The sequence below is a fragment of the Danio rerio genome, chromosome 3 (assembly GCF_049306965.1).
Source record: "Danio rerio strain Tuebingen ecotype United States chromosome 3, GRCz12tu, whole genome shotgun sequence".
Taxonomy (NCBI): domain Eukaryota; kingdom Metazoa; phylum Chordata; class Actinopteri; order Cypriniformes; family Danionidae; genus Danio; species Danio rerio.
This window is the reverse complement of record NC_133178.1, coordinates 42,500,317-42,526,526: the sequence shown is the minus strand read 5'-3', so window position 1 is coordinate 42,526,526 and position 26,210 is coordinate 42,500,317. Positions and strand designations below refer to the sequence as shown.

The window sequence follows — 26,210 nt, the reverse complement described above, 5'->3', positions numbered from 1 at the left end:
TGCGCACTTTTGTTTTGTTTTCGTAAAAATACCATCTGGTGCATTTTACACTTAAAAAATATTCCTCGGTTCTAAAAAAAAAAAAAAAAAGGCATTTAGAAGGTATTTTATTTGATTTAAAGTGACAACAATTGTCAAAAAGAAAGGATTAGGTGAAGTGTTTTAGGAAAAGATATGTTTTAAGCTGATTTTAAAATATGATAATGGCTTCATCATTTTCTGTGTGGGTATAAAGCTTAGGTAACGTTTACACTAATATGTGTTAGTTTTAAAATGCATACGTTTTATTACGCCTTCTGTCCACATTACCCCAGAGATGTCGAGCCCTGAAAACAAACATTTTGAAAATGCTGAAAAGGCTGTTTTCATTTTAAAACACCAGACATCAGAAAATGATCTAATTGGAGCTTTTTCCTCAATATTAAATGCACAAATTTCAGTCTTGCATCCTTTCCTTAAGTTCAGACTTCACAAGTTTCATATGGAAAACAAACTCCAGAGGACACGTCGGGTACGCATCACCCTGGCTACGATGTTTCACTATCTTAGCAATAAAATGAAAACATGATATAAGGAACTGCCTATTTTCATTTTGATATTAACAACTTAACAGACACCAAAAATGTTGAGGCGTCATGTAGTTACATATTTATATGACCATCATCTTCACTTTATACATATTTATGACAAAACAGAGTTTATAACCGCCTCATTTCATTTTCTTCAAAAAATATGAAACACCCTGTTTCTTTTACTGAATATCAGTTTTAATAATCAATAAGGGCCATTTTAATGGACATTTCTAAACAACAGTTTTAATAACTCATCTCTAATAACTGATTTATTTTATCTTTGTCATGATGACAGTAAATAATATTTTACTATATATTTTTCAAGACACTTCTATACAGCTTAAAGCAGGGGCTTTCAAAGTGTGAGGCGCGCCTCCCCTGGGGGGCGCCAGAGCATGTCAGGGGAGGCGCGGGAAAAAATATAATATCATAAAAATATAATTGTTAAGTTTAATTATATGTATTTTTTTATTATATTTAAACGTTTTAATTAAACAAAGCAAAAAAAAATAATACGTCAAATATAAGAAAACCTTTTTTACCCAGAAGGCCATAGCTGTGAATTCGCTTCTGTTTGGCAAGCCCGCCAATACAGGTATGCCTGCTAATACAATGGGTCGGTTTCTGAGACCTCCCGATTAAAAGCTGTAATGAAGTTCACGGCCCTTTGGTCGCCGGGAAGAAGGAGGCGGAGAACCGACGCAGTTCTAAAATGATTTATTAATAACAGTGACGGCTGCTCCTCATGGAGGCTGCCGTCTAAACCAAAACAAACGGACGGCAGCTCCTCACGGAGACTGCCGTCAAACTGAAAGCAAAAGTAAAATATGTCCGGCCCGGTCCTCTCTCGGCTTCCTCTGCCCTCGTTCCTCCTTTTATGGTCCAGACCTCCTTCCGTGGGATCCGAGGCAGGTGCGCACCGCAGGTGTATCCACTTACGCGGTGGCTTCACTCCGTTCCCACGGCTCTCGGCCACGCCCCCCTCGCCACAAAAGCTTTCAAGTTCAGGGTTTAAACCCAAAAGACGACGATATGATGATCAGTATTTAAGTTTAGGATTTACGTGGACAGGACCAGCTGATGAACCACGTCCTTTATGTGTGGTTTGTCAAAATATTTTGGCTAATGACAGCATAAGACCAGCTAAACTTTGACTGTTTTGACTGGGATGAACAGTTCTTGGAACTGTTCTATTCATATTGAACCATCATCCTAGTTTTAAAAAAGTTATATTAAAATACTTGTTATTACTCTGTAAATAATTGCACTTTCATGCAAATGATGATAAAAGTGAGTTAAGAGTCTGACATCTGTCTGTGTCTTTATATATACTGTATATATATATATATATATATATATATATATATATATATATATATATATATATATATATATATATATATATATATGTGTGTGTGTTTTTGTGTGTGTGTGTGCATGCGTGTGTGCGTGTGTGTGTGTGTGCGTGTTTGGGAGGAGGGGGGCGCCAATGGATAAGTTGTGTCAAAAGGGAGGCCCACTGTCTTAAACTTTGAAAAACCCTGGCTTAAAGAGACATTTAAAGGCTTAACTAGGTTAATTAGGTTAACTAGGCAGGTTAGGGTAATTAGGCAAGTTATTGTATAACGATGGTTTGTTCTGTAGACTATTGAAAAAAAAATAGCTTAAAGGTACTAATAATCTTGTCCCTAAAATGGTGTTTAAAAATTAATAACTGCTTTTATTCTAGGCGAAATAAAGCAAATAAGGCTTTCTCCATAGGAAAAAAAATATTTCAGGCATACTGTGAAAATTTCCTTGCTCTGTTAAACCTAATTTGGGAAATATTCAAATAAAATAAATAAATCAAAGGGGGGCTAATAATTCTGACTCCAACTGTAAAAAGTGTATACCAAGTCGTGATGTTAGTTTTACAGTTACTATCATAAGGTGTTCATGACATGATTGCCTGAGTAAAGAAACTGTTTCTGTGTCAGGCTGTTCTGGTGCACAGTGTTCTGTAGTGTCAATCAGATGGTAAAAGTTCAAAGAGGCAGTGTGCTGGGTGTGAGGGGTCCAGAGTGATTTTGGCTTTGTACAGTGCTATTTGAATAATTGTTTGAGAAATGAGTAATGGAAGGGTAAAAGTTGATTAATAATCCCAATTAGATTTTGATGCTTAATTGTGATTTGGACTCTTTGGGTAAATGTGAATAACAGAAGATAATAAACACATTTGATGAATAGACTATAACATAGCAGGTTACACTCATGTGACTAATCAGCTGTCTCCATCACATGCTTGCCTTCTTTACTGTTGGTTACTAGGATTCCAATACTACAGTGCAGTCAGCCACTCTTACAACTATGGAAACACACCTGATTTGCATATGGGATTTTTTTTTCTTTCTTTTTTTGCAAACTTAAAGAAGATTTGCTTCACACTGGGATGGAAACCTGGCTACCGTTGTCTTTATATCAGTCTGGTCTTTCTCCTCTATAGTTGCTGGCATCAACAAGGCGTTTTCACAGAGAGAACTGCTCATCACTGGATATTTTCTCTTATTCTGACCATTCTTTGCAAACACAAGAGATGGATGAGTAACACTTTATTTTAAGTCACGATACAAGTAACGTTAGTGTCCATTCTCCATGTATGCAGTAATCACCTACTGTCCCTAGCAGATGCCTTCTCTTTGCATCCTGTTTGTTTAGGTTGGGCATGTGGCAGGTTTGGACCGAACTGGTTGGGCTGACTGAAGCTGCCCTCATCATTGGCTAAAAAGCTTGTAAAAGAAGAAGAAATCATACATTTGCACTTATATTGAGTTTCGCCTAAATGTATTTACATCATAGCTTTTATATCGGCTTTACAATAAGAGACCTGCCCCTTCCCTATTGTTTTTACAGATCTGTATGGTTCATGTAATTGACAGAACAAAATTTCAGAATAAAAACTGCGAATTTCGACGAAAGGTGACAAGCTTGCTCCCCTGTTTATGGTGGGTGTTGAGGCTGGGAAATGTGACGGTGCTAGCGTTATCTCAGTTGTGCTTGGTGTCATATAATAGCAGATTTCAACGCTCAATAATATTAAAATAACATATAAAAATTTTTTTTTACATTTTTTTCTGCAACATTGGATGTTTCACAAGCTTATTGAATGGTATATGTAATGTTCAGTCTCAAAATGTTAAAAGTTTCAATAGCCTTAAAGGAAACCGTGACAGAGGCCGTTAATGACTTTTTCATCCACAATTTGAGGCAAAATTATAATAAAGTTCGATTTTGTCAACTGCTAAGTTCTGGCAATACTTTAAATCCCTCTAAGACAACCCAGACAATAAAAACATTGATTTTTAAAAGGACTTACCATAAAACTTGCACACCTCAGAATAGGAGAAAATTGTGCCTTCTCGTTCAAATGCCTTCTGTGTTGACATTGGAACGTCGGGCGCGTGCACAGGGTAAACAAAGACTGGGAAGTCTATTTTAAGTCACAAATCATGCTGTTAGCTAATTCTATATAACCTTCTATTATTAACATATGAACTGTTTATTAGTAGTTATAAAGTATAGATCTTAATTTACATTCATAATCCAACCCAAAACCTAAAGCTACACTGTAAAACCCAATAATTTAGGGTAACTTAAATCATTTGAGGAAACCAATTGCAACAAACCATTTAAGTTCAAAAACTAATCCTAATGAGTATGCTGTGAACTTAATCCATTTGCGTATATGAAGCAATTTGAGCACAGTAAAACACAATAAATGAAGAGAACTCAAACCAACTAAGTACTGTAAAACCCAATAAGTTAAGGCAACTCAAACCGCTTGAGGAAACTACAAACCATTTCTATATGAGTACTGTGAACTTCATTTAAGTTGAAGTAAAGAGGTATTTAATTAACTCATTTCTAGTGGTGTAACGATACACTCAGCTCACGATACAATGTGTATCGCGATATAATGTTTACGGTTTGATGTATCACAATATTTGGAATAAAAAATGAAAATTAAACTGAGATGCAAATAAAAGATTTATTAAAAAATTAACAAGTAAACAATTTTCAATGTATTTCGTTTGTTTCAACTTTTTTAATTTAAACTGAACCTTCGTTAAGAAAATAAATCAAATATGCCTGTCTCTGGAAAGTAAAACAATTTTAAAACTTTTTTTATAAAATATTATTGACAAAATAAAAAGAGATAAAATTAAGGAACAGTGTAAGTAAAGGTGCAAAAATGAAAAAAATGCATTCTGTTCAAGTGAATTCAACAGTAAGTGCTTAAGGCTTTGCTTGGCCATTTGCAGTTTTTTTTTTTTTGGCAAAAAAAATCTAAATATTTACATTTCCAGTTAGTCTGCAGTTCTATAAGATAATGCTCAACTTCTGTGTATCTGTCTGAGAGGTTTTTATGGATGGCTGTCTTCATGATGGGCACGATGAGTGACAGGGTGGCCTTCTATATCAAACAGGACAGTCATGGCCCTTTTCAGCGGTTTAAGCAGGTTTACTGTTTCTTCGGCATCGCTGATGTTTCTGCTATTAAGTGTATCGTGTTGACGTGCATTTTTAGTTACCTCTGTGCTCAAAAAAAAGTTGCCGTTATTGCAGCTTGTTGCCCGAGGTAGCCCTCCAGCTTATCCATTGAGTTGTTCCATCGTGTAGTAGAGCTGAACGATTCTGGCTAAAATGAGAATCGCTATTTTTATTTTATTTTTTTGCTTAAAATAAAGATCAGGATTTTCTTACGATTCTCTAGATGTAAAATAAAGGTGAAAATGAGTGTGCTGTTAATATTGTTATTTCTCAGACATATGGTAAAATAACAATACTAATGTTGTGTACAGGTCTACTGTTGGTTAAAATGCTAAATTTTTAATAAACTTTGAATAATGGACTTAAACAGACCACATTTATCCTGGTCATAAATGCACAGTAAAGTGATGGCATTAGAATACAACTATTCATAACTCTGATGTTGAATTATGTTTGAGACATATGCTCAGGCATGTGCACACATAGGGCTCAACCTGTGCAGTGCACATGCCTTTTTTAGTCTTGGATAGATACTGCCCTTCCAAAATGATCAAAAGTGCCCCCATGACACACCCGCCCTTCAGTACGCGCGCGACAACACCGCTCTTCAGTACGCGCGCGACAACAACCAACCCCCACTGCTGTTCATACAAACGATCTTCTGTGCCACAAACTGAATGTTATTTACAACTTCATTACCTGTTATTCACAGCCTATGAAGGTTCTGTTCAATACATCATTATATGAAGACAGAAGTTACGCTTTTGGATGAATTGTACCTTATAAATACTGTGTGTGACTCTTTCAACACCATTAGGAGGTATTCATGTCGGTGAGCAAAGTATGTAAAACAATGTCAAGACTTTAAAACTTTGGCTATGTTTGACCCAGTATGCGTAAAACTGTAAAACCGAAATGACCGAAATGACTGTAAAACCGAAATGTTGCCAGACGTCCGACTTTGATGATGGGCCACCCTGTTTTTCAACTCCACTCATCTTGGCCTGCTAACGTTACTGCTGCTTGTTCAAGCAATCTGAACTCACATGCGACAGCTGGTGGAACGTAGCTCACGTGCAAACAGCTTAACCAATAAGAGAAAACATATCGTAATAAAATCGTCATAGTGCCACGATGCATATTGTGACGTTTCCGCATCGCAATAAATCGAACCACGATAAATCGTTACACCCCTGCTCATTACCTTCAACGCTGAGTTCAAAACTCTTTTCAAATAAGTAGAATTAACTTCCAACACATTTTGAGTTAACTACACTCATTTCATTTGATAAAATTGACTGTTGGGATTAAATTGTAACTACTACTGTAACTTACTAGCCATTAACAAGCAGCTAATTAGTAGTTCATTGAGGAAATAGTTTTACTTAATGGCTTGTAAATAACACAGATTGTGACTTAAAATAAAGTGATACCAATGGTGGTATGTGAAGTACATCATTGTATGTTTGCAAAGTACTCAGACTACCCTGTCTGGCATCCACAACCACCAAGTTCAAAGAGACTTTAATCATTTCTCTTCCATTCTGATTGAACTTCAGCAGTTCAGTCTGACCGCATCTACACGCTTCAATGCACAGAGTCGCTGCCAAATATATGTGTTAATGTGCAGTTAATAAAGCGAACACTGAGTGTACAAATACACCCTGTAGGTATAATTGCTCAGACTATACAATCTATGCTGTAGAAATGTTCTTCTAAAATAACCATTCTCCTCAAGCTCTTTTGTGTAGGTTCGGTAATTTTACCTTTATTGCGATGAATAGATTCTTTTCATTGCATTTTGCGCTTCATATATAAGACCATTTCAACATTGCACATACAAGAGTAGCTCATGTGCACTTTACTGTAGATGATATTGCTTTTACCACATTCCCCATTTCTGTACTCAGATGAGGATTTTATTTTTTTGGTCTACTTGGCGATGGAAAATGTAGGAAACTCATTTCAGAGGTACTGTAACTAAATCCACAGAGACTGTCACTTCCCCTACTGATGTTCAAAAACCTCAAATCAGATGCAATCATGTAGCCACATCCAACTGGGTTGATGCTAGTTTTTTTTTTTTTTTTTTCTGTTGTGCACAATCTACAAGCAAATGAGGCTGGAGTGCTGCACAATTACACACAGCTGATATACTTTTTATTTATTTGTTTTGTTTGTGTATATAGACACATTTGCTTATAGGCACTACAACCTTTTCTATTAAAATGTTACAAAAAATCTAAGGTTTTTCTCAACATACTGTAGGCTGATTCTAAAAACGTAGCCCTATACATTTCTGGAGATTGTGAATTATGTAGTCAGAAGTACGTATGGTTGCATTTCATCTTTATAAGCGAACACTATGGGGTGGTATGATGCCATTACTTTTCATGCTTACCAGCTGATCCCTTACCTCTGTATGGACAAGTGTTTCTAGTAGCTCCCCATTTATGTCGGCAGACTTGAGATGCAGAGAGGAGTTGACCACAATGGTGGGGTTTTGTCCGGTGAAAAACGGTTCTAGTAGCCGGTAAAACAAAAACAAAAGCCAAAAAACAAAAAATAAATAAATAAATAACAGGGTGAGAATGTGGTAAAATCTGAAAACGTGGTAAAAACCAGGCAAAAGTTTTCTGGATTGCTTTTTAAAACTGTCGGTTGGGTTTAGGGAAGAAGGAGGGTGGGTCAGTGGATCGGTCAGTCAGTCAGTTAGTCAACAGTGGTCTCTGGTGGATTTACGCATTAACAGCAGGCACAAAAAGCACTTGTGAGTAAAATTTAAGATTTGAAAAAGCATACACAGCAGCCTCTGGCGGATTTGCAAAAACAAAAGGTGGGTTCGACTTAATGCTGCGCAGATCGATCGAAATCTGTCTTAAAGCGGTGCATGCTGATTAGAAATTTTGCCCAGATTGATGCTGCGCTGACACCACGTGACTGTCACATGTGGCAGTCACATGATCAGACGACTGATTCAGACATTGCAGCATTTGAAGAGCGGCTGCTAGAAGTGCGATGACGACACTGATATTACACGATGGCCAAGTTCACCGCATGACAACAACCACATGTGTTTCGGGTTTGGACAACTTCTGATTCAAAAGTTTCAAAACAAACAATTAACTTTTCATACCCTCTCTATCTTTTATTCATCATGCTTATTAAAAGACTGCAGATACTTTACTGCAGTAATCATGTTTTGTTAAATAATCTGGTTATAAAGGCTAGATTGTTTGCACAGGGTTATTTTCGACATTTTTTACACCTACTATTTACTGCATTCAGCTCCATGAACGATTTAAATGATTTATTTTTGTAAATAACCTAAATATTAACTCAAATAAGTCTTACAGACTTGAAATAAAATAATTATCATCATTGATCCTGACACCCTAAAGCTTTCTTAACAAATTAAGTTAAAAAGCTATTTTGTAAAATAATTATAAAATAATTTATATGATTATAATTTTTTTTTTCTTGTCTGACCGTTTATACACAAGTTTTAAAAGTGACATTGATGTACCTGTTATTTCTGGGAAACATCTACTTAGAGTGTAGCTCACTTATTTTAGGAATGTGCTTTTGTTCAATGTTTTTGGATTAAAGTGCTTTTTTTAAAAGGCTTTCATTATCCAAAATAATCTTAATCCTTGTTTAAGACTTAATCAAAACACCTTGTTTTGGGTTTTTCATTAGTATATATTGGAACGTTTTATATCTATAAATGCAAAGCCCTTTTAGCATATTCAAACAAGATAGTTGCCTAAAAGAGTGATGTTTAAACTCCTAAAATCTGTGGTTATTGTCTTATATTTAATAGGCCTACTCATTTTTATGTTTATATTATAGAATACCCTCTCATTTTCCTTTTTTTATAATTATAGGGATGCGGGGATAGTTATTCATAATCCCCATATTGTTTAAAAATACTTTGTAGAGTATTCTCTTTTATTTGTACTGTAAAACTTTTGTTGTTATAAATAAATAAATAATCACGCCATGTGATCGGTCATCATGACTGCCGCAACTTTGAGCCCCGAAATGTACAGCTGACTGTCCGGCTTGACAGCTCCGTTTTTAACTCCGCCCCCGCCTGTGCTCGGCTAATCTCGTTGATCACCGGCTGCAGCTGTGCTTCAAGTCGAACGCACCTAAAAACTGCAAAAGTACCTTCTGAGACGTTTTTTTTGGTGCTCTCCAGTAATGTATGTAGTGCTATGTTTTCAGAATGAGCCTTGGTTGGTTTTTCTGCTGTACCAAGTTTGTTAGAGTGAACAATAATATGTTTTTCTGAAGAATTAAATTTTTCTTACATGTTTACCATTGCTGGACAATGGTGATGTTTTATATATGAATGCCTCAACCAAATGTCTTTACCCTTTAAACTCTGTTTGTCATTGTCTCCTACTGTAACTCACTCAGTAAGTTAGTAGACTAACTTATAAACTATATGCCAATACTGAGGTACACCCACAGGATGTTCCCTTCTTTATAGGTCAAAAAGCCACTATGCCTTACATTCGAGTGAAATTTATCATTTGTCTGTTCACCCGGTTTTAACTAAAATAGGGAAGCAAGCTTTTAGTCATGCCTCCCCCTCATCCTGAAATAGTCTTGAGTTTGAACTAAAAATGTCTGAGCTCATCCCGATTGAATAATTTTGCTCTATTCTTTATAACAAACAACAACAGTCAATTTCTCAATGGATGAGTTTTTAATTTATTGTAATGTAGTATGGCTAAATAACCAAACTGAATTTTTTTATTTTTTATACAACTGTTCAACGGCATGATCATGTATATAAAAAAGAAAATCAAGCACGCAGAGTCTAAAAACTCGTTTTGTATGAATAATTTCTTTCTTCCACCATTCATTCACATCTGCAGCTGACGTCAAAACGTCATCGTTGCTACTTTACCAATTTTACTTTAGAGCTAGTATTTGAATGATTCTCTAGCGTAATGTCTAAAGTGGGCAGAGTAATACACAAGGGTGAAGAGGCTGAATGAGTTCTGATATGCAGAGTGTTACATGGCTATCAGCCATTCAGATACAACCAGACAGAACTGCTGTATAAGTATCGTTGATTGGATTTATATCTATTTCGAACAACAACAACAACAAAAAATCATACACAAAACAATTATTTAAACAAAACACATTTCATAATGATCAAAATGGTTTGGGATAAAAGTCAATTTGAGAAATTTCTGAAGAATCATGTCAGGTAGACTTTTGTAATTATGCTGAAAAGCAGCTTTGCATCAAAGAAATGAAGCATGATTTCAACAATATATAGAAAAATACAAAACATTGCTATAAATTAATGCTCAAATAAATGCAGAATTTGGAAGCATAAAAATATGTTTTGAACCACCCACAATCTTCTGAGTGGTAGTGAAAATACATTGCTATATATGCAGCACACGCTGTTCATTTGTCATAGATTAGCATCTTTGATCTATGATTAAATACCTGTCACCTGTAATACTCTATTTATCCTCGCCTACAGGTATTTTTAGAGCAAACCAACTAGATTGAATTTTTCACATGTCAGTATTCCCCCATGCATCCTCTTCTGCTCATTGTACTCACATTAAACATCCACTTAAAATCTCAGAGAAAACCCTGAAGCAAATCCCAGAGTGCCAAACAGGACATGTGGTTCTTCACCCGCAGCTATTCTGTCAAGCTTGTTAAAAGCGCAAACCAACAGGTACAGAGTTCACGTTAGCAACAGAGAGGCTTAAATAAGTCAACACTAATAAGAATTCAATGTGCTTGCTGTCTGCTTTTTTAATATATAGATGTGCACTTTATTTCTTTAGGGGAAAGGTGTCTTTGTTGGGGGGGATCGCAGTGATGAAAAGTCTGTAAAAGCAGCTGGAGTTGTTCGCTAGGGAATACTAGCACTTTGATGAAGACTGTGGGAATGGATCCCTCTGGCGATCTGTAATGGCAGACGAGGCTTGAATACAAAGAGCATCATTACAGTTTGGACCTCTGACTGATTGTGCTTGGTAAGGTCCAGCATGAATGCCTGACAGTTTCATACCGTCTGTCTTTTTTCTTATTTTCATCTTTGTGTTATTGATTTTAGGAAGCTTATTTTTTGAGTAGAGGGCAGGACGCATCAAATTTTTATGTTGGCTCTCACCTGTGCTTCATATGTGTGTGTGTGTGTTATTTATAATGGGGAAGTTGTATTACAAGTAAAGCTGGAGCAAAAGTGAATGAGTTTGATACAAGATTCACAATCAACCTCTGGGATAAAGCTACATGTGGTCCATTTGCGGAAACAGAAATTCTACCTTCTGTTTGTGGCGCTATTTGTGAGCTGCTAAAAGATGCATCAGGGTTGGAAGCTAAAATTGTTGCCGGTAACTCTTTACAATTCGGGTAGTTGGTTTGGCATGGATTAATGGTAAATGGTAGAATGGAGCTATCAGGAATTAACGAAGGACTAATCTTAGCTTTGACTGGAATCATGAGGATGTATGCATTAACAGCAGGCACCTTAGCTATAGCACATGTTCGTTAGTTAACATGTTCATTAAAAACCAATGGTCAGCTTCATTAAGTGGACACTTTAGCAGAAACGCAGATGTAGCTTGGTAATATTGGAACCATTTCTTTCCAAGGAGAATGTTGTTATGTAATTGTGGAGTTAACTGTATGGAATATAGTTGTGGACTATATCGTATTTATTGATCGCCGACTGTATTCCGGGATAAGGAGTACCTTGGTGAAAATTAATTCAGTTTATACTGATTTTAGTGTCATTTTCCTGTCACTCTAGCTGTTTCTTCCAAGTGCAAAGAACACTGTCCATCCCTCCATATGCTTCATTAAATAGCCATACATGCACTGCATGTGTAACTGATCATTTAATCTATGACTTGCTGTTAGTAAATATGCTATACAATATACAACAGTTAATAACTGTGTAATCAACACAGGTCCATTGTGAAAGTGTACCCCTGTATACATTTCTGGAGAGCGCAAACTATGTTAGCCTGAGCTAGGTATGGCTGCATTTTGACCTTAAAATGAATGATACGAGGTGGTATGATGCCATCGACAGCTTCTGTTTCTTTTTGCGCTATTAGCTGACCTCTTACCTCCATGTAGACAGCTTATCCGCTGTTACCAGTTTGCCCAATAGATCGCTGTGTATGTTTACATTTACATTTAGTCATTTAGCAGACGCTTTTATCCAAAGCGACTTACAAATGAGGACAAGGAAGCAATTTACACAACTAAGAGCAACAATGAATAAGTACTAAAGGCAAGTTTCAGGTCTGTAAAGTCTAAGAAGGGAAGTATTAGTAGGTTTTTTTTTTTTTTTTTTTTTTTTTGTACAGTTAGTGTGATATTCAAAGAGGCAATTGCAGATTAGGAAATGAAGTGGAGACCAAATAGTTGAGTTTTTAGTCGTTTCTTGAAAATAGCGAGTGACTCTGCAGTTCTGATGCAGTTAGGGAGTTCATTCCACCAACTGGGCAGATTGAGCGTGAGCGTTCGCGAAAGTGATTTTTTCCCTCTTTGGGATGGAACCACGAGGCGACGTTCATTCACAGAACGCAAGTTTCTGGAGGGCACATAGATCTGCAGAAGTGAGTGCAGATAAGAAGGTGCTAGGCCAGAAGTCACTTTGTAGGCAAACATCAGAGTTTTGAATTTGATGCGAGCAGCAACTGGCAGCCAGTGCAAACGGACTAGCAGCGGAGTGACATGTGCTCGTTTAGGTTCATTGAAGACGACTCGTGCTGCTGCATTCTGGAGCAGTTGAAGAGGCTTGATAGAGTTAGCTGGAAGCCCAGCTAGTAGAGAGTTGCATCAATCCAGTTTGGAGAGAACAAGAGCTTGAACAAGGAGTTGAGCTGCATGTTCAGATAAGAAGGGTCGGATCTTTCTGATGTTATAGAGTGCAAATCTGCACGATCGAGCAGTTCTAGAAATGTGGTCAGAGAAGTTTAGTTGGTCATCAATCGTCACTCCAAGGCTTTTCACCATTTTGGATGCAGTAATGGTTGCCCCATCCATCTGGATTGAAAAGTTATGGTGTAGAGTCGGGTTGGCAGAAACTACTAGCATTTCCGTTTTTGCGAGGTTCAGCTGAAGATGATGATCTTTCATCCAGTGTGAAATATCCAACAGGCAGGCTGAGATACGAGCTGGAACCGAGGGATCATCAGGATGAAAAGAGAGGTATAGCTGGGTATCATCAGCATAGCAGTGGTAGGAGAATCCATGTCTCTGGATGACTGGTCCTAGAGATGATGTGTAGATGGAGAAGAGAAGTGGCCCAAGAACAGAGCCTTGAGGTACCCCAGTGTTTAGATGCTGTAGGTTGGACACCTCTCCCCTCCAAGACACCCTGAATGACCTGTCAGAGAGGTAAGATCTGAACCATTGTATAACAGTGCCCGCAACGCCCAGTGACTCAAGCGTAGATAGCAGGATCTGGTGGTTGACAGTGTCAAAAGCAGCTGACAAGTCCAGCAAAATGAGGACTGATGATTTAGAGTCTGCTTTAGCCAGTCTGAGATCCTCCACGACCGAGAGCAGGGCAGTCTCAGTTGAGTGGCCTTTCTTAAAGCCGGATTGCTTGTTGTCCATGAGATTGTTTTGAGTAAGAAAGTCCAGAACTTGATTGAACACTACTTTCTCCAGAATCTTGGCCATGAATGGAAGCAGGGATACTGGTCTGTAGTTTTCAAGTAGCGTATGGTCCAGGTTGGGTTTCTTTAGCAGTGGGGTTACCCTAGCCTGCTTAAATGTAGTGGGGAATAAACCAGAGTCAAGAGATGTGTTAATTATGTGAGTCAGTGTTGGTATGACTGCAGGAGAGATGGCTTGCAAGAGATGAGAGGGAATGGGATCGAGTGAACAGGTGGTTGCATGGCTAGATAGCACAAGTTTGGACACCTCAGACTCAGAGAGCTGAGAAAAAGAGGTGAGTGTGTGTGGTGTTGGTGTTGTATCTTGCGTGTTTGTTGTAGGTGCAGCAAATTGAGCACTGATTTTTGCAGTTTTGGTGCAGAAGAATGTAGCAAAATGTTGGTGGACTTGTGATGTGGAGCGAAGTTGACCACAATGGCGAGGTTCGAGTCTGGTTAAGAACAGTTCCAGAAAGCAGGTAAAAAAAAAAAGTCATAAAATAAAACAAACAAGTAATTACCGTGGTTAGATCTAAAAAAAAAAAAAAAAACAAAGCAAAATCAGGCTGCCACAAGGGCTTTTCTGTTTCTGAATTGCTTTTGAAAACACTTGTCAGTTGGGTTTAGGGAAGGGGGTGACTGGGTAATCGGTGCTTTTTGAAAATGCTGTTGGTTGGGTTTAGGGAAGGGGGTGGCTGGGGGATTGGTCAGTCGGTCAATCAGTTGACAGCGACCTCTGGTGGATTTACGTGAGAAGAGCAGGCATGAATGACAGTCGCGAGAGAATTTTGAAATTTTAAATCAGAAATAGCGAACACAGTGGCCTCTGGTGGATTAATGAAAACAAAAACTGCAATAAAAGGTACCTGCCACATATTTCGCAATTTCCAGAAATGCATATAAGAGTACACAGACCGCAGGTTGAGCGCCCCTTGCTGGCCTTACTAACACCACTTCCGGCAGCAACCCAGTTTTACCATCTGGTCCCCCATCCAGGTATTGACTTGGCCCAGCCCTGCTTAGCTTCAGTGGGCTACCATGTGAGAATTGCACAGAGCTAGCTGCCGACTTGCCTCATTGAACTGGCTTCCTAAAACTCGTTGATTTTAAAATTCTTCTTTTAACATATAAAGCATTGCACAATTCTGCCCCGGTCTATATCTGTGGACTTATTAGTCCCTGTACAGCTTGTAGGCCATTAAGGTCCCATGATCAGTTTTTTTTTTTTTTTTTTGTCTGTCCCTTGGTCTCGCAGCAAATAAAAAGGTCGTCGAGCTTTCTGTGTTGTCTGGAAGAGTCTCCTTCTGAACATTAGGATTTTTCTATCATCTATCATTGGATGCCTTTAAATCTAACTTAAAGACTTATATATATTCCCTTGCCTTTGAGGAATGCATGTGTGTTATTTCACATTTGTGTTTCATGTATTACATATGTATTACATGTATTACAAACTATGTATTTTGTGTATTACAAACTAATTGACACTAACTAAAATTATAGCAAAAATGTCATTTGTTTTCGCCTTTGTAAATTTATTTAATACATAAACTTACTGTATGCCTTTTAGAAGTAAATCAAGCCAGTTCTCCTCCAGTCATCCTCGCTGTTGCTCACATAACAAAAACAAGGAGTGGACATGACAGCAGGCCAGTGACAGCATTAAATACAGCATTAAAATGATTAATTTAGCACATTTATGCACAATAATGTCTTTTATTTCTGTATTATGCCCCATTAATACAGGGCATCAGCGTCAACGTTTCCCACTTTGAATGGATGACATCAGGTGTTGTCGAACTGCATTGTGGATCTATCGGTGCCGCTTTAGCGGCGTTGCTCACTGCAAAAGTTGTGAATTTCTCAACTTTTCAAGCACCAACGGATGCGTCAGCCAATCAGATCGCTGCATGCAAATACACCAGCTCAGACCGTTGCCGATTGCAGACTAATTTCATTGGCTGACGCTGCTATGACAATTGTGTCAGCCCCAACTTCAGACATGCCCTCTGTCAAGTGTTGACACTGAAGCCCCGTGTGAATCAGGCATTATTGATCAATAGCGCCTTGTGCACATATTTTACTAAGGTTGCTGTCTTTTGAGCTGTTGAATTTGAATTTGAAGACATGTAGATGGTAGTAGTCCAGTAGATGGTAGTGTTCATGTGTCCTCTACATGTTTAAAAAAGTATGTTTGGTTGAGTTTTTATTATACAATATTTATTCCAATGATTTTGAATCTTGCACCAAATAAATATCATTATTTAGAAAATAAACTGAAACTAACACTGAAAACTAATAAAAACTAAACTAAAACTATGCAATTTCAAAACATGAAAACTAGTAAATCTACCAATAAAAACTAATTTAAACTAACTGAATTTGAAAAAAAAAAAAAAAAAAAAAAAGCAGAACAAAATAAAAACTAAAACTAATGAAAAATCCCAAACTATTATCAGACTCAGACAGACTCGGACTCAGACTCAGGCTCAACTTTATTATCCCGCTTAGGGAAACTAAAATTGCAGGAAGGTGCTGTAAGACAGCTGAATTTCCATGTACACATTAATAAAATATTACCCCACAACATACAATACATCATGTTGTAGGTGCATCTCCCTCCCCCCTGGACTCATTCAACGACCTAATGGCTACCATTATAAAAGAATTTCTAACTCTCTATTTGTCCTGCCTATAGGAACTCTAAAACGTTGTCCTGAGGGTAACAGCTGAAACACAGAGTACAACGGGTGATCCAGGGTGCATAGGATACCTTGAGTTCTCTTTAAAACACCAGTATGGTAAATTACCATTGTACCAGTTTGGTTAAAACCAATGATCTTGCCTGCCACCTTCACCAGGCTACTCAACCTGTTCTTGTTTGACACTCAGATTACCATACCAAGCTACAATGCAAAAAGATAAAACAGATTCAATAAATTGTTCTTAAAACAATGTCATCATAGAGGTACAAACCTGAAACGATCTAAGAAAAAACAGTCTTTGTTTACAACCTTGGTTCCATGCACAAACTTTAACGCCCACGGAGGCTTTTCTTTTTGCAAATTGCTGTTAATACTTGAAAAAAATGGCTCTTTAGTTTTTTAATCGCACTTTGAAACAAATGGTTCTTAAAGAACTGTTCTCACTTAAAGAAGGTTCTCTCTTAAATAGTTATTGTACAGTACATTACTGAAAATACACCATTTTGGTACTTCTTTTATTTTAAGAAATGCACTTCTGCAGAGCTTAAATTGTGAAACAGTAACAGATTAATAGCACAATTGCCTTACAGAGGGAAACAAAATGCCTGAAAATCAATTTATAGTAAATATAGCCCTTTAATGGAGCAGTTCATTTCCGTCACCAGTCTCCATTACTGGTATGGCCTGAAAAAAAAAGAAAAAGGTAACATTCCTGGTTTAACACACTCCACTATCATGCTGACCTTGGTGTGAATATATATCCATCTCAGACTGCACCATAAGAGGGTTGAGCATTAAAAAGCTCTGAGGTGTAAGTCAAGTGTAGGTCAGCTTGAGTCATTTCAGCACAGTGTCTGAAGAACCGACACTCGTGGGATCACAAACTGCACTTTTCAGACTGCTCTGTCATCCACTCGTCTTGTTCCTGCACACCTCCAAGGTAAGAAAAAAATTAAACGAAGCACAAACAAATGATAATTCACAGCACATTCTGAGAATTCTCCCTCATCGCCATGGCAACACAAGCAGCAAAATCTGGGCCAACTAGTGCGAGTCTCTGTGTGGTTCAGAAATTATCCTAAAATGATCTCTAATGGTTTTTTTAAGCAGTGTCAGTGAGTGTGATTGTCACCCATTTCATATTTATAAGCATATGTCCTTTCCATATATAGCAGCGCTCTTGCTTTTAAGAGAGGTATTCTGGGTTTGTTGCTTTTTAAACTGCTTTGCAAGTTTAAGTGAACTTTCCTTTCCTCAAAATAATCTTTATCAGTGCAACACAGCAAGCTCAAGACCGTCATTCCTAAAGGTTTGAATTAATGATTATTGAATAATGCATCATCTTTTGAACTATCACTATATATTTTGGGATTTTTAAAATCTTCATTTTGTCTGATGACCCTAAAATACTGGGACATGTTAGACACAAGCACTGAAGCAGTTTAAAATCTACAACTGCTCAAACATTTTTAAAAACTCTTTTTAAAACCACATGGGTTTTAACCATGTATGTTCCCAGCAGATACACAATAAGATGTTAATAGTATCCCGCATCGAATGTTATCACTTGATTGCATAGGCGTTATTTTTAAAAAAAATATTGGCCAGTAGGGGCCTTCTGCACCTACTTTTAGGCTCAGAAGGCTGTTATCATCCATCCATGTGTTTAATCAGCTATACTAATAGAAAAAACCCCAGATCCAGATCTGTTTTTACGTTACTGTGACGATTGGGTTTTGGGTTGGGGTAGGTGTAGATGTTAATAAAACACAATTAATGGGAAATGAAATAAATAATATAAATATTTTTTTCGTTAACTTCCGGCCGCAGCCGTATGTGATCTTGAGCTGTTTAACCATGTGGATGGATGATAACAGCTTGATAACCACTGATAACGGCCATTAAATCGAGTGATAACTTTCGAAATACAATGTCAAGCCAGCATCTTAAACCAACGTCAAATTGACATCAAATACTGACATTTATCGTCAGGTATGGCAATTAAAGTCCATCGTCTGATAGACATTACACCGGTAACGTCCACACAACATCAAGCTGTAACATCATCAGGCATTGATATTTTGTTGTTTTTAGGTTGTGCTGGAAAGTAACAAAAATGTCTGATGTTAGATATTGACATTGGCCTGACGTTGGGTTTTGATGTCAACACGATTTTCATTTCCAAACAAAATGCAACGTCCCATATGTTGGGATACAACGTCAATGCCAACGTTGATCTGCTGGGTTTGCTCAGTGATGTTCAAGGGCGGAGATTAGCTCTTGACATTGATGGGACATACATCCCTAGAGTATATGCATTAAACAGCACAAATTCTGTTTTGCTGTTTTAAAAACATAAATAAAGTACTTAATAAGATAAAATAAACACTTAATAATACAAATAACAATAACGTCATATGTTGCAAAAGTCAATTTACATACTTTTACTGAAGTTGAACTTTGAGGAGTTATGAATGTAGAGAAATTTAGAGAGGTGTATGATGCAATTTAAAAGTTTTATCCCGATCATTGTTTATTCTAATCATGGAGAATTTCGATTAATTGCACAGCCTTGGTTAATAGTATGACGGTGAACTCATAGCAAACTTTACTTTGTGCACATTCAATTGCAAATTAATTATATAGTCAGGATTCAGCTCAGTGATATGCATCGTAGCTTCTTACTGCAGTGAATGTTAGCTAGAAAATAAACTGAAGACATATTAGCTTACTCCAACCTTTACTAGATTGATTGTCACTGGCAATCAGTTGACTTTTTTGCAAGACACTCCTCATATGGCCCCCTGGAGTGCTTTTTTTGGTGCTGGTTGCTATTGTGATGTGGCAACAATTCTGTGACAGCTCTTACAAATGACCTGTTTTGTTCGGTGTTTGTGACATTGAAACCACATTATTCCCATATTACCAACGTGCATTTTTAAAAATAATAATTCATCTGTTAGGTCTTCTGAAGCAGCAGATGCCATCATCCCACTCGTCCACACTTTCCTGTTTGTTTGTTTTTTTTATTGTGTGTGTTCTACTTAATCCGGTTGAGTAATTCTGATTGAGCAGAATGAATGTGTCCTTCCGATATGTGGGCAAAGCTGTGGTCCTATAGACCATTTTGAGGAACGTAAACAATAACATTGGTCCTAATGCTTCCGAGAATCCAAAAAGAGCCACATATTGATAAATATTGATATGATGTGAAGTTTATTTATAAACTAATTTCAAGAGGATCACGTGCTTATGATTGCTTGAAGCCGGCCCCACATTATTCAAATTATGATTCACCAATCAGACGATTCCTAAGCCACTATAAATACCCTAAGTTTCATATGACAGACATTTTCATTTAAAAAAAGTCCCCCCTTCCACCCCTACTCCTCCTCCTTTCCTAGATGGGTGACACGGTGGCCCAGTGGTTAGCACTGTTGCCTCACATCAAGAACGCCTCTTTTTCTAGTCCTTACCAAGCCAACCGACATTTCTGTGTGGAGTTTACACGTTCTCCCCGTGCTCACGTGGGTTTCCCTCAGGCTCCCCAGTTTCCTCCCACTGTCTAAAAACATGCAACTTAAGTTAATTGACTAATCCAAATCGTCACCATAGACATGCTCCTAGTAAGTAGTCATCTCTTAAGAGCAATCACTATCTGTTCATGAGTTACTACAGCAGGGGAGTTCTCGAGATCTACCTGAGCTCAAACTCCCCTCTCGCCTTGCAAACGGGAGGGAGCCCTGGGCTCGAGGATCTTATGAGCTCAGGGCTCTCTCCAAACAAGCTTTATAATCAATCATCAGCTAAGTGTAAACTCTTGAAAGCTGCTTTAATGAGAAAATAGGATTGAATTGTGAACTTGTTACAGTTATGAAATAGTTTGACAAGAAGCAGGAAATGTTCAAGGGCCAATAACATGACCACACTGAAATGGTCTATATTTTGCAATTATAATTTTCGACTCAAAGCATATTTCATATTTTAAGTTGTGTTGTGTGTGTGTGTGTGTGTGTGTGTGTGTTTAATTTTGGATCTTGATTCTGACTGACAACATGAAGGCCACCAGCTACAGCACATTTGTTTGACAAAATAAAACTGACACTTATCAAATTCCAAATCTGTTTGACCCTGATAAAACAATTCTCTTTCAGAGACTGCACGAATTTTAGGCATGTACTTTACACAGCCGTGTTAATTTTATATTCACAAAAGGGTGAGCAGCGTAGGAGGTGATGTGTGACAAAACGTTTAACAGCCAGATGGTTGGAAAATTCGTCACTTCGACAGAACATCAACCAGTGATGCTCCTAATCAGTTTGTCTTACGTTTGCCACTCTGTCTTATTTGTTTAATACTTCATGAAAACACCACACTGATTAAAGGTGACCGCAGAATGACAGGCGCAAACAATTTATATCAATTGTATCTGTGCCCCTGACTAGCATAGATCAAAATAAAGCTGAGGCAATTGATTTAAGAGGCTGATGTTAGACCTTGATCCTCTGAAGATGCACAGTATTCAGCTCGATTTATTTTTAACACCGGCTCAATAGCATACATTTTAATATCGCAGAGGTCTTGGAGTTAAGGCCATGTTGTGCATGAAGTGCTTCTTAAACTGATTGGCAAACGCTTTGAAGAAATCTAATCTAAAGCATAACACACTGTGGTCTTAAAGCAGCTGCTTGATTTGAAAGTTCAGCGGTGTTGTTTGGATGTGTTTCCATGAAGGTTTTATTCAACTCTTTGCTGGCAATTTCATGCTAGGACGCCCCTAAAGAGGCATAATCAATCTTGAGAGTCACTAACATTATATGGTGGAATATGAAAATGCATTTATGCTTCCCTTTTCATATTATTACATTAGGTGGGCCCGTTTATCATTTTCATGGCATGCATTCAGTGTGTCACAGACTAAGAAATCGGTCAAGTGTTGGTGAGTCAGGTTGTGTTTAAACAACAACAGTGTACTAAAAGTGGATAACTTGAAACTCAGAATTGTAAAGTATAGAAGTGGAATTGCTGAAAATATTTAGAATAGCACAAAGTGAACTAAGAATTGAGGAACTTAAGCTCAAAACTGTGCCATATAAACTTAGAATTGCAAGTAATAAAGTCAGAAATGTAAAGTATAAACGTGGAATTGTGCTATATATACTTAAATATACTTAGATTGCATAAAAAACTGTATTTCATAATGTACTTCTGGTGGCGCAGTGGCTCAGTGGTTGCCATTGTCGCCTCACAGCTAAAACATTTGGCCCCATCGTGTGGGTTTTCAAAGACAATATAAGTGAATTGAATAAACTAAATTGGCCATAGTGAGTGTGTGTGAATGCGATAGTGTTTGGGTGTTTCCCAGTACTGAGTTGCAGCTGGAAGGGCATTCACTGCATAAAACATATTCTAGAATAGTTGGCAGTTCATTCCACTGTGGCAACCGCTGATAAAAAAAGCGACTACGCCAAAGGAAAAGGAATGATGTACATTACAATTCTGACATTATTTCATGCAATTCTGGGTATAAAGTGGAATTGTACAATATATGTTGCTGGAGTTCACACTTATATTGATATTATTATCAGATATTGCCTGATAATAATACTAGGTTTGGCGATACTAGTTAATACTAGTTAGGTGATTCTAAGGGCCCACAAATTTAGGGGGCCCACAGAGATATTATTAGGGGTCCACGACCACCCCCCTGCTCTTCACTTTCGTCTGCGAGGCTGCACCTGTGGCCTTGAATTTTTTTTTTTTTGAGATTTTAACTGATTCGTGTGTGTTAAGCATCAATAAAGACAATGTTAGCACCTGTTAGCTTTAATTTCATCTTCTTCTATTTAAAATAATTTTTTGGGCGGGATCAAAAATGGTGACGTAGCACTATCTGCCTGTGCCAGTAATGACGTGTCGGTTTCTTATTACTATTATTCATAGCTGAGTTTTTTATCATATGAGAAGTCCTTGCTCTTTAATTTTTCATGAGAGCACATGCTGTGAGACCGCGGCCATGCATGGAACGCAGTATTTAGCAGTTCATGAAGAGTCGTATGTGTTTGTTTCCATGATCCACGGGGTTTGTTGCATGGTTTTGTTCACAATGCGGTCAGGGCCGATACAGAAAAGTTGTTTGTGTGTAGCAAGAATTTTTGTCAGGAGAGCTGTACGAAAATTAGAGAATGGCATACTTTGTCTTTTATGAGTTGAGTTTATTACTAGGGATGTAACGGTATTGTAAATACCGTCATACCGCAATATTAATTTTTTTTCGATATAACCGTAGTCGCATGACTCGGTAAAACTATAGGTCTTCTGAGAAAATTTGCTCAGGCGAATGAAGCGAACGGGAGGTAACGAAAACTACAATTCCCATCAGCCCATGCTTGACCATCATCCCTTGCGGTCTGTTGTCGCTACAGATCCAGTAATGCGGAAATGGAGTGTGCTGCTAGAAGCGGGGATGTAAAAGAGCTGGAAAACTCTAAAACGGGTGTTGTCGCCGCGCGCATACTGAATAGCGGTGTTGTCGCGCGAGTTCTTATCAGCTGTGTTGTCGCGCGCATACTGAATAGCGGTGTTGTCGCGCGAGTTCTTATCAGCTGTGTTGTCGCGCGAGTTCTTATCAGCTGTGTTGTCGCACGCATACTGAATAGCGGTGTTGTCAGCACACTGTTCAGATTGATGCAGACATGAGACCTCTATCTTACTCATGGTTTGTCCTCTCAAGTGGGGGAAAGACAATGCACAATGTTACCCACTGCTGTCAACCTGGGCCAAGTCATATCTCTCTTGTCCCAGAAACCTCAGTCCAAAATGAGAGGGGTTTTTTTCTGTTGCAGGGGACATTGTAAATGCCCAGAGATACCAGCTTTTACCAGATTATATTTATATGATAATTTTCCTTTAAACCCATCTCTATCTAAGTGCGTGAGTGATTAAATGTTGAATGTGATGAGTTTTCAACACTACTAAATTGAAACTTTATTTTTTTACATGGTTTAATATTTTTTTGTTATTAAAATTGAAGTTCCTGTTTCAAAGCTTACAGATAGATGGCTAATTTGTATGTCATTGACACTTTTGGCACTTTTTTTATAGTATTTTCATAAGTTTTGTTTTTTCCTGTAAATGATTCAATAAATACCGTACCGTGACATTCATACCGAGGTATTACCGAACCGTGAAATTCTGATACCGTTACATCCCTATTCATTACCATTCAGACACATTGCCTATACATACTGCTGTGTTCACCTGTTGAAAATCTTCCAGGTTAGCTGCAAGGCTAATGCATGCAATAGATAGTAATCGGGCCATAAAAATGAGGTCTGATGTGGCCCAAGCCCAACAGAATTCCGCCCGAGCCCGACAGGAACATTTTGAATTCCGCCCGAACCCGTTTACAGCCCGACATTATTCAAATGTGCACCTGCGCCCAGCTCTTTTGCCTTTTTTTCAAGAGCGAGTATTTTATATGTTTTAACATAATTTATGAGTAACAACCATAGGCTAGAGGCCACTTGGAAGTTGGAACAAAGAAATAAAAATAAGTAATCTGTAACATCGTAACATCTCAGCACTCTAAATAGGTCTAGGTACATACACTTTACTTTTAAATTGGCCAACACACCAATGAAAAGAAGTCTTTCTTAACAAATTAAATTAAAATAAATTCTAAGTTATGACAGGTATTTGGCAATAACAAAATTAGGATAAAGGCTTTGCGGGATTTGTTTCGCCACTTCTCTTCACAATCTGGCCTTAAGGCGACGCTGAAGCTAAATAGTATAGCCTTATGTCAACATTAGCTTGTATACTTTGTCTACATTACGATTTTATGGTTTAATTAATATTTATTTATAATTTAAAAACCCTTTACTCACCAATATTAGGCTACGTGTTTTTGTGGAGGTACATTAAGGAATACACTGTAAATGGCTTTAGCGCAGTCCTGCGCTCAGAATGGTGCGTCCAGCAGCACTGAACACCCTGTTACTGCTGCTGCTACAGGCCAAGATGCAGAGTTCTGATCTGGCTAATGTTGCATGTTTTGGGTAGGATTGTTTGTTCATCTTTTACCAGCCAGGAACATCCATTTCATTTTCTATGACAGGAGTTTCAATGTAGCGAGTCCCCTCATCTTTTTACCTGTCAGCTTGCTGTTTAGCGCTCTACCGTAGTATGCAGTGTATAAGCGACCGCCGAAATACCTTGGTGGCTAGAATGACCATTCCTTCTGAACTGGTGACTAGCTTGACCCAGTCAGAATTCACTCTTATTAACTTCTTCGTCCTCAATTGTTTCACCTTTGCAGGGATGGATTTTAATGTTGTAACAAACAATTTGATTCCTTTCTTGTGCTAATCTAAATGCACCACATGACTATTCATTTACCTACTACGCAAGCCAAGCCCGGCCCGACCCTGTCTAAAATGATAGAAATCAAACCCAAACTCACCCGAACCCGTCAGGTCCCGCCGGGTTCTGTCAGGCTCAGGCATAGATCTTCAGCTCTAATAGATAGGGCAAAAGACCTGCTGCACTGCTATTCAATGTGTCTCCATTCAGACTCGGGGATTAAGGAGAAGAGAAGTCCTTCTCATTAATAGTGTTTATATAAACATGATTATCTTTATAATGACAAATTGTGGTCATTTACTGTATATATGAAATTACAAATAACATATGTTGCAGGACATTAAATTACTGTTTATTTCTCTGCATTTTAACTTTGTAAACTAAAAAATCATGGGTCTCACGTTTTTTTTTTTTTCTCGTTGTTCACTCCCGTTTTCCACAGCTCTGCGGCCATGCCCACTTCTCTCTTTGCTCACAGCGCTCCGCACCCATCATGAAGCATTTTTGGAAAATATTCTGAGCTAGACTTGAACTGAAAGAGGTCAACTTGTGGCTTTTAAGGCAACAGCTAATTTCAATTAATGCGCTTAATTTTTTTTCAAGTAAAGTATAACTAATCGCAGGCGACGCAGTGGCGCAGTTAGCACGTTCACCTCACAGCAAGAAGGTTGCTAGGTCGCTGGTTCGATCTTCGGCTCAGTTGGCGTTTCTGTGTGGAGTTTGCATGTTCTCCCTGCGTTCGCGTGGGTTTCCTCCGGGTGCTCCGGTTTCCCCCACAGTCCAAAGACATGCGGTACAAAACTTGCTGGATAAGTTGGTGGTTCATTCCGCGGTGGCGACCTCAGATTAATAAAGGGACTAAGCCGACAAAAAAAATGAATGAATAACTAATCGCTTTTTACAGTGAAGCTTTTGTAACAGACAGTGTAAATAAAGTCTATTTTATCTGAGGCAACAAAGTGAGACAAAAAATGTGGTACAGTTTGCTCAGAGAAAATATTAACCTATTTTTAGCAGCATTCCAGTCCATTATGCCTGATGTCACCCTTTGCTTTCCTCTATTATCTCTTCACGTATTTGCTCATGTCTACATTCTGTACAGACAAACTGTTCCAATAGGGGACCATTACCGCTGCATCCCTGTGATGTTCAATGACAGAAAATCAAAGCTCTTATGCACAGACAGACACTCAGCTCAGGACCAAAAGGTTTTTAGCAATCGCTTCCTAAACTACCTTCAGCTGCTCCTTGTCCTGCTTTTCTGCTTTATTACGATAGTGATAATGACAGTGACATTTGTAACTTGAAGAGAATAGGCCTGGCTAATTATGCCCGTCTGCCTCCACTCAGTTAATGACTGGCTTAATTAGGCGACA

General features: G+C 38.0%; 1 long non-coding RNA gene across 1 annotated transcript in view; it reads left to right on the top strand.

Annotated features, from left to right (window-relative positions):
• LOC141381266 (uncharacterized) overlaps positions 1-26,210 on the top strand; it is a 186,329-nt gene that overhangs the window by 119,609 nt on the left and 40,510 nt on the right. The window lies entirely within an intron of this gene.